Here is a 13,628-nt window from a genome sequence, read left to right as displayed (position 1 = left end):
ATTTGATGGAATAGGTTAGGATCGGAGGATCTTGTACTGGCAACTGGGCTTGAAGGCCTACACAACGAAGCATGTGAACGACGTTTGACTTGTGCTAAAGTCAAGGTGGAACATTAGAAACCTTCTGGTTCGTGTCAGTAATCAGAAACACCTATTTGGAGATTGGAACAGACGGCCATGGAGTTTGTCACTGGTCTACTTACAACTCGGAACGGAAACATTATCCCCTGGGTGATCATTGATGGACTCATGTTATCAGCACACTTTCTTGCAGTCAAGGGAACTGACTAGTCTACTCAGCTTGAGGATATTCCTCTGGGAGATATGGCTTATAGACACGAGGTGCCAACTCCTGTTACCTTTGATTTTGAGCTATAACTGACTTAAGGCAGGCAATTCGCATATCCTTTGGCTCTCAATTATACATAAGCATGGCGTATCATCCACAGATGGATGGGCAGCCTGAGCGCACCATCCAAACCCTTGAAGACATTCTTCGAGCATGTGTAATCGACTTTGGTAACGGCTGGGAGCGGCATCTACCTTTAGGGGAGTTTTAGTATAACAACAGTTACCACACCAACATCCAAGCTGCTCCGTTCGAGGCATCGTATGGACGAAAGTGCAGATCACCTCCTTGTTGGACAGAGGTTGGAAACAACCAAATCACTGGTCCAGAACTCGTCGTAGACACAACAGAGAAGATTGCTCAGAAATGACAATGAATGGCGACAGCTCGTGATCGTCATAAAAAGCTACGTTGATAAGCGCAGGAAATCACTCGAGTTCCAGGTAGAGGATCGAGTACTACTTAAAGTCTCACCTTGAAAAGGTGTAGTTTGTTTTGGTAAACGAGGCAAACTCATCCCACGATATGTTAAACCTTTCGAAATCAAGGAGAGAATTGGCAAGGTGGCCTACAGATTGAATCTACCTGAAGAACTCAGTGGAGTTCACAACGTGTTCCATGTGTTGAATCTGAAGAAGTGTCTGTCAGATGAAACTCTCATAGTTCCTTTCAAGGAGCTCACCATCGACGATCAATTGCGATTTGTTGAAGAACCAGTGGAAATCTTGGACCGGGAGGTCAAGATTCTCAAACGCACCAGGATAACTATTGTTCGAGTTTGTTGAAACTCCCGTCGTGGCCCAGAGTTTACCTAGGAACGAGAAGACCAGATGAAACCCAAATATCCCTAGTTGTCGAGAACAATGAAACCACTACTGAGACTGAAGCTACTATGGAATTTCGGGACGAAATTCCAAACCAACGGGGGGATGATGTGACACCCCAGGAAAACCAGGAAACCATGCAATTTAGCTAGCTTCCTCATTAACTACGTGCTAAATTTCGGGACGAAATTTCTTTCAAGTTGGGGATGATGTGACAACTCGAGATTTCAAGGTCCTTTTCTGCAAATCACTTGTTCTATAATCATGTCTGAATTACAATTGGTCTATGAGATTTTTCATGTAATTAATTGACCGCATTGCTGAATGCTTATGAGTATTGGAAGCATTGTATGGCTTTTGGGTGTCGGTGAAACATACGGTGTTTAGACTCGACGAAACACGACCCAATAACCCGACGAAACATGTAGTTTCGTCACTCACAAGTCAGCCAACGAAATCTGGAGTTTCGACACCCACAAATTGTTTGCTGGTTGGGCTTCGGCCCAAGATGTTGTGCCAATGAGAGATGTGTTTTTCACCAGGCCATGTTCTTATTATAAACGTATAGGTTGTGCGATATCTCTAACCCTAGAGCCCCTCTTGAACCCGACGGCTGTATCTCAAGTTCGTGAAGCTCATCCCTCGATTTCATCTGAGTTTCGGTTAGTAGATTCCTCCCTTTTAATTGTTTTGGTTCCCTGTTATGTATGATCTTGTGAACAATTAGTAATTAAGATATTATATGTGATCTCTTGGTATTATATGATTAAGATATATAATGATTCCCTTAATTGTGATTGGACCGAATCTTTGATCTTTCATGTAATGTTTGTAAACTAATTTGTTTGATCAATCAAGTTAGTAAATGGCTGATATTAATTTGATATATTCAAATTCTATTGGACCTCCAACAAGAAAGCTACTGACCACAATTGTTGTTTCAGTTTGATTGAGAATCACATGCAAACAATAAATGTAGATTGATGTATGATAAGTGATGTGATAATCTGATGCAAAACACAACCTTTTGTTTATAGAATATGAATTAATGGCCGACACTAGTTGATAATGATTAGGGCAGCCTCTCCTTATCGAAACTCTACCCCTCTCGACTTCGGTATTCTCGTAGCTCAAATCAGGTTAGTGGACTCTTACGCGTTCATAAACACTAGTCGAGAATCAATAGATCAATTATGTAATGTATGTGTTTCAAACTTATGGATCAATATACTATTTGATAGTAATCCTTTACGTGTATGAAAGTGTTGATATGTCTAGTTAAGTTTAGTTAACTTCTGTGTAATCTCGCTTGATTATGGGTAATGTAACGGATTGATATGTGCTTAAACACTAGGGATGGATTTGTAAATTATAACAGTGAACCGGTGATGTTAGTGTGAGGTATTGGGCATGGAGGTGTTATAGATTGATGATTAAGGATTGTTGATGTGCGTGAATAGAGATGGAATTATAACAAGAAAAGGGTTCACAGATATAACTTGATTAAACTGGATTGGAGTTGTATTATGTTAATACAATCGTGCTTCGTATGGTAGATGGGCCGTGCAAGCAAGGCAGCTGAACCATTGGTGTGGGCTGGGTCTCGGTGGGCCGCACACATACAAGCAGTCACCTGGTTGGTGGCTGGTTACACTTGGGCTTGCACGATCGGGTCTTAAGGGGTTAGATATAATATGTGACAATCGGATTTGCTGATTTTGGCCTTGTCTAGCGGGTTGTGTAATGTAGTTAAATTGTGGGTTGCAAACATCGAACATTGGGCTGGACTTGACATTATTTGGGCTGCTACCCAAATGGGCCACTCAATGTAAAGAGAACGAAAAGTATGGTCTGCAAGTCTATTCACGCATACAATCTGAATTGTACAAATGTAATTAGGCCGCTCACTTATCTAAGCTTTATGTCTCTTGATCACACACTAGGAATAAATTGCCATGTTATATCTTTAGTAGAAGGTTATTATGCGTTGTTTGGATTATAATGGCTTAATGTGTAAGATAATGTGATTTATGCATATAACCAAATAGTTAGTAATGGAATCATACGTGTTGAGATTATGACATGCTATGTTGAGATATGATTAATTCAGTATATGTGTGTTAAATGCCTAAGGTGTGACATGGCTAACTATTATAACAGGCATAAGGGTGTGTATATTTCATGGATGTAACTTGTGTAATGTTTGACGAATACATGGTTCGATATGATTACGAAACTGATTGTTTTGGTAACCACGGTAGGGTTTGGTTGACCAACTTGGAACGGATAACATAACAAACCGAGCAACCTAAGGTGAGTTCACTACTTTTGAGCATGCGTCCCGGTGGTTGGGACAGTCAGTGGGTATCCCGTGGAGGGATAAGTCTTTTGGGTAAAAACGGGTATATTGGTTAATATTCTCACCTATCATTTTTGTAAGTCCCTTATTATGTTACCTGTAGGGTAACGGGTATTAGTTGGTAGCGCTACTTAGGTTTGGCACCCTCACACCGCTCCTAGAGAGGACGGATGTGAACTCATGACCCAGTCGGGCCCAGTACTGGATAGGAGTACGTGGGAAAGGGCAGTCATGTACTTCAGGAGCCGTCTTGTTCGGAATTGAGATATTAACAATATTACTTGCATTTGTCAGTGAACTGTTTTACATACAACTGGTAACAAAACGTTTTCTTAAACTGTGAACTCGCCAGTGTTGTCTGATACACTTGTTGCATGCTCGCAGGTCGTTAGGTATCTTTGATTTGGGAACTTGCCGTCTGGAGTAGCAGGAGTGGTCATGGGTCGACTGGAAGGGCTCCTGTGATTGATTTCTTGATACTATACATTGGATTTGAAACTATTTACCTTTGGTTTATCATTTGCTTCCGCTGAACATGTTTGTTTTCATTTAAACTTATTGACGGTACTTTTCAGTAATAATTGATGATTTTATTAAACAACTTGTGATTGGTTCAATATGATTAGTGGCTCGTTGTTGGTACGTCACACGCCTAATAGGGACATTCCCTAGGTGGTATTTTGGGGGTGTGACATTGCATCCAGCAAAATCACTGTCTGAATATCCTGAAAGTTTGACATTCCCATTAGCAGGATACCAGATACTAAGTGTGAGAGCACCTTTTATGTATCTAAATATTCTTTTCACAGCAATGAGATTACATATCTTAGGTGCTGACTGGGATCTAACACAAACACATGTTGCAAACATGATGTCTGGCCTTGATGCAATTAGGTACAATAAGGGCCCAACCATGTTTCTATATAAAGTTTAATCAACTGGTTCATCTTTTGCTTCAGACATGACAAGCTTTGTGGTTACCATGGGTGTACTAAATGGTTTACAATCATTCATATCAAATTTATTTAAAAGATCTTTTACATATTTGCTTTGATGAATGAAATTTCCATTTTGCAATTGCTTAACTTGGAGACCAAGAAAGCATTTGAGTTCATCCATTGCACGCATTTCAAATTCTGTTGTCATGAGTTGCCTAAACTCTTCACACATTGAGTTGCATGTGCTTCCAGAAATGATACCTTCCACATAAATTTGGACAATCATCAAATCTTTTCCTTTCCATTTTAAAAACAAGGTTTTATTAATTTTACCTCTTGTGAATCCTATGGAGATAAGAAAAGTGGAAAGAGTTTCATACCAGACCCTTGGTGCTTGTTTCAAGGCATACAAAGCTTTATTTAGCTTGTAGACATGATCATGATAAAAAGGATCTTCAAAACCAGGAGGCTGACATACATATACCTCCTCCTGAATTTTGCCATAAAGAAAAGCACACTTGATATCCATTTGATACACCTTAATGTTGTGGTTGACAGCAAAGGCTAAGAACAGTCTGATAGCTTCAAGTCTTGCTACAGGGGCAAAGGTCTCATCATAATCAATGCCCTCTTCCTGTCTGTAACCTTGAACCACAAGCTTGGCTTTGTTCTTGACAACAATGCCCCCTTTCATCAGTTTTATTTTTGAAGACCCACTTTGTGCCAATTGGACTTACATCCTTTGGCAGTGGCATAAGTTCCCATACTTGTTTTCTTTTGAACTGTTGGAGCTTTTCTTGCATGGCTTCTACCCAACTATTGTCTTTAAGTGCCTCTTAGTACTTGACTGGTTGACGGAGTGATAGAAACCCAGTAAAAAGACAAATGTTTTGGGATTGACTTCTTGTGAGAACCCCTTCATTGATGTTGCCAATCACTTGATCAGGAATATGAGATTTAAGGAAGATTAGATCCCCCTTGTATGGAATAATGGCATTGAGAGGTGAAGGCTGCAGATGTGAATCATCTGAGCTAACATCTGTTGGAGACTTTGATGAACCAAGATCTGTTTGAAATAGAGGTGGAGGAATAGGAGGAATGGGTGTGGTACAATATTGATTTTTATCCACTGTTGATGGATTTTTATCAACAGTGGTTGGTTATGATGAGATGGCAAAGGTTAGAGGGCTACTTTGGTCAACAACTGATGATGCAGCAGTGGATGAGCTTTGACAGCTGTTTTGAACATCTGCTGCTCTGGTGTTGGATGTGATTTTGTATTGTGGGATCACAACATCATATCATAGTCTTGTAATGGAGATTGTGGGGTACCTGCAGGGTTAGTCTTGACAGACACATCTTCAAATGTAAATTTATCAAGGTCAAACTGTTCAGCAGGATTTGCTGGAATTTTCAGTGATGAAAGTTCATTGAACTTAACATTCAAAGTCTCTTCCATACACCTAGTCCATGTGTTAAACACTTTATAGGCCTTGGTAGTAGTTGAGTATCCCAGATGGTAACCACAATCTACTTTGGCTGCAAATTTTGAAATTGAATCTTTGAAATTTAAGATAAAACATGGGCAGCCAAAGATTTTGAAGTATGAAATCAGTGGTTTGATTTTGAACAGAGTTTCATAGGCAGTCTTTTGATGCATGGGGTTGATCAAAACTCTATTTTGCACATAACAAGTAGTATTTACAACCTCTGCCCAAAAAGTTAGGGGTAAACCTGAATCTGCAAGCATGGTTCTAGTAGCTTCAATAAGAGTTCTGTTTTTCATTTCAACCACCCCATTTTGTTCTGGTGTTCTTGGGATGCTGTACTGCCTTACAATCACTTTTGACACACAGAAATCATCCAACTCCTTGTTTCTACACTCTGTTCTATTGTCACTTCTAAACATTTTTACTAGCAAGTCAAATTGCTTTTCAACCTGTTTGACAAAGTCTTGCAAGATACCTGCAGTCTCATCTTTTGAATGTAAAAAGTAAGTCTAAGTAAACCTAGAAAATCATCTACATTGACCAAACAATATCTTTTCTTTTTCAAGCTCATGATTTTTACTGGCAAACAAATCCGTGTGCAGCATTTGCACAGACTTTGTTGTTTTGGATTCTTCAATGGGCTTGTATGAACTTTTATGTTGTTTACCTTTTAGACAGGAAACACAATGCTCAGAACAAGTGAAGAGTTTTTGTGTGGAAGACCTCTTACAAGGCCTTGTTTTGAGAGTGTAGTGATAGTCTTAAGATTTGTGTGTCCAAGTCTTCTATGCCATAACTCTGTCTCTTTGTTAGAGGCAGGTGTGAACAGACAAGCATCAGTCATTAGACTTTCTTTTGACATATCAACCACATACACATTGCCACTTCTTTGAGCAACAAGCTGTGTTTTAACCCCCAGCTATTATTGCTTCAATCTTTTTCACCATTTCTGGTCCAACAATTATACAGCTATCCTTAATGAAGAATGACCCATAGCCTTTGTCACTCATTTGTGAAACAATAAGGAGGTTAAATTTAAGATGGTGAATGAGAATGACATTTTTAAATTTGAGCTTCCCAGCCTGAACTGTCCCTAACCCCAACACCTTTCCTTTTGAATTGTTACCAAAGGATATATCACCCCCTCCATGTTTTTTGAAATCTTTGAGAAGGGCTCTACATCCATTCATTTTCCTGGAGCCTCCACTATCTACATACCATAAACTATCTAAGCATGCAGAAGCTCCCTGCACATCAAGTAGATAATTAGTTCAGGTGGGTCTCCAAAGCCAAGATGGCTTTGGATGGGGTCACAGATAGGTCAGCCTCAAGTCCAGGAGCATAAACAGTGGTTTGGTCAGGTATTTGAACATTTTTCCCTAACCACTGTTGTGAACCATCTCCTGTCAGGTGTTGATAACCAAAAGGATGCATGTTCACTTTAGGCTTAGAAGGCCTTTTGTAGGCTTCATAAGCATGTGGTACCTTTTGGTATTGTGGAATTGGTTTGATGGAGGTGCATCTGTCACTTGTACCTCTCTGGGAGCAGAGGTTTTGTTCAACTGTTTTATAACAGTTGTTTGGACAGGCACAAAAGTCTGTTTGTTTTTGGTGGAATGTTTTTGTGGACTCTCTAGTGTTTTTGAAGTGTATTCTTTTCTTTTAACCCCAAAAGTTTTGAGGTACACACACTCTTGAGTAACATGATTTGTTTTTCCACAAATTGTGCACAAAGGTGCAGTCTCTATGACACTTGTTTTGTTTATATCAAAAGCTTTTAAATGAAAACAATCCTTTGTGGAATGATTTCTTTTCTCACAGAAATCACAAAACAAGTTTTTAATCTTTTCTCTTCTTTTCCTTTTTTCAACTTCCTTTGCAACAAAGTTTTTAACTTCTGTTGGGATGTCTTTTAGAGGAATGATCTTGGTCTTTGGTGCTTTGACACCCTCAATTGTGGAGAAATCCATAGGCTTGAAATTTTCAAGGATGTCACATTCATCTGACCCGATGGGTTTGAATTGATATTTTTCTATCTCTTCAAAGGTTGATGACCCCTCTGGTTTTTCCAAAATGATTTTGTTACGATTTTTGTCAATGACTTTTATCTCTTGACCAGCCTTGTTTGTTGGGATTATTTTAACTAAACCAAAATCAGTATTAACAGTGTTTTCAGTTTGATCATGTTTTCTAAAGCCTATGCCAAACTTTACATTGCTCTTGATCTGTTTTTCTAACATCAGTTCATAACCTTTGCAGGATTCCATCCATTTTTCACTAGTGATTTAGGTGGATTTAAGCTCATTTTTACAAACCTGGTATTTTTCTACCATAGTTTGGAGTTGGTCTTTGGTTATGCTGTGTTCATGTTTCAGACTGCTGATCTCATAATCTTTTTTTAAACAATTTGCTTTTCAACTCTTTAAAAGTTTTCTCAAATTGTATTTCATATTTTAAGATCTTGCCTCTAAGGTTTTCATTTACCTCTTTTATGTTAGCAAAGGGAATAACGCATTTATCTGAACATAGATCTTTTAAGACCAGAGGTGATACCTTAGCAGCAGCCATCATGGCACAATAACATTCATTTTCACAAACACTAGCATTCTTTTCAACTTCATTTGCATCCCATGGATCAGCAAGAGGTTCCAACAGTGGTTCGAGTTTTTTTTGTAACAACTATTCACCAACATAAGCAGTAACAACTGCTTCAGCAACTTCATCCACTATTTCAGAACTGGGTTCCACTTCATCAGATTCCTGCCCTTCTGGTATTGACTCTAGTGCCATAAAACAAAATTCATCAATAGCATCATCAGATTTAGCAAATAGAGCAAAATTTTCATCAGACAAATCATCAGGCGTACTGCTCCAATCAACAAAGCCCTAAGTAAAGAAACTCTGTTGACTGGCCTCTGCTGGGGCAAAAGTTTGTGCAGTTTGTTGTGGAGCAGTTTGCTGCACTTGGATTTGAGAGACAGGGGTTCGGACATACTGAATTTGTGGAGCAGTGGTTTGAACATATTGCACTGGAACAGTATTTACAGGATGTGCAAGATGGGCATTGTTTTGCATATGTGAAGCAGGGGTGTATTGGGAATAGTGCATAGTGCCTTGTGTATTTTGAGGTCTTGGGCTAGGGTGAGTCATGATTGGTACATTGTTTTGACTTCTACATTCCTTAGCAAAATGCCCAAGCCTGTTACACCTGAAACACTTAATTTTGGACTTATCCAACCCCACTTTTAAATTCCCATGCAGTCTTGGAAACTTTCTCCCTGTTCTTTTGTAAAACTTGTTGGTTCTTACACTTAATAAGGCCAATTGGTGCAAAATGTCCATCTCTTCCAGATCAGTGGGATCAAAATGTTGGAGGTCATTGAGTTCAAAGGATAAGTTATTAGAGATCTGGTTTTCCCCATTAGCTGTGCAAGCATAATTAGGTGAGTAAGGCTCAGAGTTGATGGCTCCACCTGCAGTTATGTCAATATAATGATCATAACTCTGGTCCTTACAACCACCAGATGACTCTTCTTGACCCAAAAGTGTTGTGTTACCAAAGGTGTAATCATCAGCAACTTTTCCAGATTCCTGCAACTTCTTTTTCTAGTTAAACTCTCTTATAGGTGAGGAGCTTACCATGAAGTTGGGCCAGACTTAACTCTTTGAATCCCACAGAATTTCTGGTCACAAAAGCTATAGTGTCCCATTTATCTAGTAATGATCTAAGAAACCTACTATTTAAAGTGGATTTTGCAAATTCAACATTAACTACTTTAAGTTCACTAATGTGACAACTAAATCGTTCAAACTGTTGGGTCAGTGACTCTCCTTTAACATGACAGAATGTTTCGTATTGTTAGTTTAAAACTTCCTTGTTGTTTTCTATGACCTCTTCTGTCCCACCAAACTGCTCTTTTAGTGCATCACAAAGCTCTTTAGCACTGTTACAATGTAAGAGACCAGCGTATATATCATTTGGTAGAGCTGAGGCCACAATACTAAAAACCTTTGCATCTAGTTCAATTTTTTGAAGATCCTGATCTGAGTAATTTTCAAGGCTTTTAGGTACTTGGACCTTGGGATCTTCTGTGCTTGGCAGCATTGGAACATGAGGTCCAAAGATGACAAACTTCTAGCAGTCGGTTTTTTGTTGTGCTAAACATGCCCCATCCTACGTTGTCAGATATTGTATTCAGATCTGACAAGCATAGGTGACTTGAAGAGTGTTCCGGTGTGAGGGTCCTGTGATTGTGAAGACATCTTGGTTGTTTTACAGAACTTTTTGAATAATCAACTTTAAACGTGATAACACTTGTCCTCTATTTTTCAACTGATACGAACAAATTAGTATCAATGAGATTGAGCTGAACTTTTATGTCAAATTGATTGTTAGATCGAATTTTACTGTTCTACGCTCTGATACCAATTGTTAGGATCTGAGTTATACTTGATTGTGTTGTTTTAATTAAGATGGTAATGAAAGAAGATAAAACAGAAAGTAATTGCAGCGGAAATGAATGTAAAACTTTGTAACACAATCAAGGAAAGATTAACTTTGATCATACAATGCTTTCATAGTCAAAAGATGGTAATGAAAGAAGATAAAACAGAAAGTAATTGCAGCGGAAATGAATGTAAAACTTTGTAACACAATCAAGGAAAGATTAACTTTGATCATACAATGCTTTCATAGTCAAAAGATTGAAAGATTACAATATTAAGACTTATGCATGCATGAAACACTAACTCCCCCTCAGCCTGAGCTCACTATGATTGTTCATACAAGATAGAGTGTGCAAAACAAGCTAATAGAACAATACATGTACTGTTCTATTTATAGTACAAATCCTAACCACTGTGCATCTTTGCTGACATCACCTAGACAGCGACAGCTAACAGCTATAACAACCTCTAAACATTGATGTTACATAAACACTGTTACATTAAAAGACTGATAGACAAACACTGATAAAGTAACCCACTGATGATGCTTCAAACACTGATGAGTCTGGGCAGTACTTTCCTCTTAGGTTGATCAGGCCTTTGATTCCAGCAGTGCTTTGTCTTCAACATCACTTTGACAAACAGCAGTTGATTGGTCTTTAACAGTCTTTATAATCAACAGGGCTTTGGTATAACAGTCTTTACAAAGCAACAGTCTTTAGATTTATTAGTTGTTAAGTGCCACTGTCATTGGAGGGAATTAGTCTTCAAACACTGCTTATTGTGGATCAACTGTTGAGAACCAGTTTTGCCTTTTGTATCATCTGTTCTTTAAGGAAGGATTACATGGGCCAACACACATACTATAATGAAATCACGTAATGGATATTTAAAATCACGTAGTTGTGTGGTGGGTATTCAAAATCACGTAATGCATATTCAAAATCATGTAATTTTTTTTAAGAAAACTATAGCAATAAACTGCTCGAATTAAAGAGAATGAAATGCTCATAAATACTGTGTAATTTTTTTTAAATATATTAACGTATGTAAAAGTTACAGTCGTTTGAAAATCAAGAGGGGGGAGGGTAAAGAGTTCAAGTGTGAAAGGACCATAATACCATTCCTCTATTTATTTCTTAAATTGTTTGAACCTCGTAATTACAAAAATGTCACGGCCTAGTTTTGAGTATGCTTCGTATAAGGTTCATCTCTTGTACAGAAGCCATGCTCGAGAATTATATGTTTTCTTACTATTTCTTAACTAAATAAAAAATGAAGTATTATAATATTGATAATTTTTTTTAACGACCAACAAAAGCAAATGGCAAAAGGCCATCCATGCGGCCACGCCCGTGAGCGCAGATGACACTAGTGACCCGACTCGCCACCAATAAAAAGGAAACCCACCGTCGAATGCCTACCGTGGTAAAACCTCCATCTCAACCTAGAGCAATTTTGCTCCAAGCAAGACTTGGGTTGCCAATGCACCATAATTCAACATGTGTGCTATGGCATGTAGCGAGAAATTTTTTAAATGCTTTTTGGGTTTCATCTACAAAGCATGGGCTGGGTGTGCGATAGCAAGGTTGCGCGATCCTTCTAGGGGTGTGGGAGGGGGGCAGCTTTCCATGGAGAAGTCATTGTGCAGGGTTACGTGAAGGCATCCTTGACCTTCTGAGATGATAATGTTCCCTTGTTTCCTGCTTTTTACCTATTGGACCAAGCAAATCCCTGGTTAAGATGACAATGGGGTCAAATTCATAAACAATTTGAACTTTGTAATTTGCAAAGAACACATGTTAACCTTCTATTTTGTTGCACTATCTTTTTGAAACATGGGCAGGGGCAGATCCAAGTGAAAGCTTAGGTGTGTGGGCGTCCCACTTCAAAAAAAAATATATATATATAATGTATCTTATATCCTGGATCAGTCAATGAACATATGTATCCTTGACCTTATTATATTTTTCAAAAAGCTTTAAATTGTCTATCTTTTGTGTCTTTTCTAATGATATCAGGATAAAGATTTTAGAACTTCTTGTTATCGTCTTATTGTCGGATGCCTAGACGTGAAATCAAGCATTTTTGTAATTTTAAGTATGACATTTTCATATGAATATGCAACATTACAAATAACATGAATGTGCATCATTATAAATAACAGTGTGCTACCATATACATATGTTCCATAATTGATGTTACATTATTATATACCCAGTTCATAAACTTCGCTAAAAAGGAATTTTAAAGCATCAGCCTCTATATAAATAGAGAGATACGCACAACTTAAGAAATAGATGTTCCATAATTGTATACCCAGTTTTGTGAATATTCTTCTTGACCTCAATCAAGTACCTGACTATACTTTCTCTTGATCATTTAAGAAAAACACTACCTTGTATTTAGATATGAAAAATCAGCTTCAAAATTTAGAACGGACTTGATGACGAAATTTATCGTTTTGAAAACTGAATCAACAATTAACTTTCACGGTGTGTAACTCATAGCTAAACTTGCAATATAACCGATCAAGCAAGAAAATAAATGTTTACATAAATGGTCTAGCTACAAAACACGAGTATGTTAACAATATCTATGACGGTTAAGTTAAATCTCTGTAGGTTCAAACATAGGATTCACCAAAATATAATCACTCAAGGATAAGCATTGGATTCACCATCCTCCCCGCCACTGCTGGTTGAAGCATCAACTTAACCTTGTAACTGGAAGCACCACACAATTTAATGTATCATGCATAATCAATAAATATATCAAAAATACAATTTAACTATGTATATTGTACAAGAAGAAAAACAAGTCTTATATCAGAGAGCAATCAACTTCAACAAGTTTAAGTCACGTGTTTCAATCTTGATCATGTTACATGTTCAAATTTCAAATTTTGTCCAGTTACATGTGTAACTTTTCAATCAATTATGGCAAGACCTATCAATATATAGTATAACCCGAGTTGACTCATTTCTGAGTACACTGGTTAGATTATCACCTCTAATGTTCTATAATTTGATCTTTGCATACCAAGATGCGTCTTCTTTTCTAATGTTTAGAATTCATCGGGCGCATTAAGAGAAACGCTAAACGGGTCAAACTTTTGTCATTGGACAAAAGGGTGAGTGAGGTTTGAACCAACATATTTTTCCTTGATAAAATTCACATGTAGTCCGGTCTTGATATATTTCAAAAAACATGGTTGAAAAT

The sequence above is a fragment of the Helianthus annuus genome, chromosome 4 (assembly GCF_002127325.2).
Source record: "Helianthus annuus cultivar XRQ/B chromosome 4, HanXRQr2.0-SUNRISE, whole genome shotgun sequence".
NCBI classification, from domain to species: domain Eukaryota; kingdom Viridiplantae; phylum Streptophyta; class Magnoliopsida; order Asterales; family Asteraceae; genus Helianthus; species Helianthus annuus.
Note: the sequence above shows the minus strand (reverse complement) of the source record.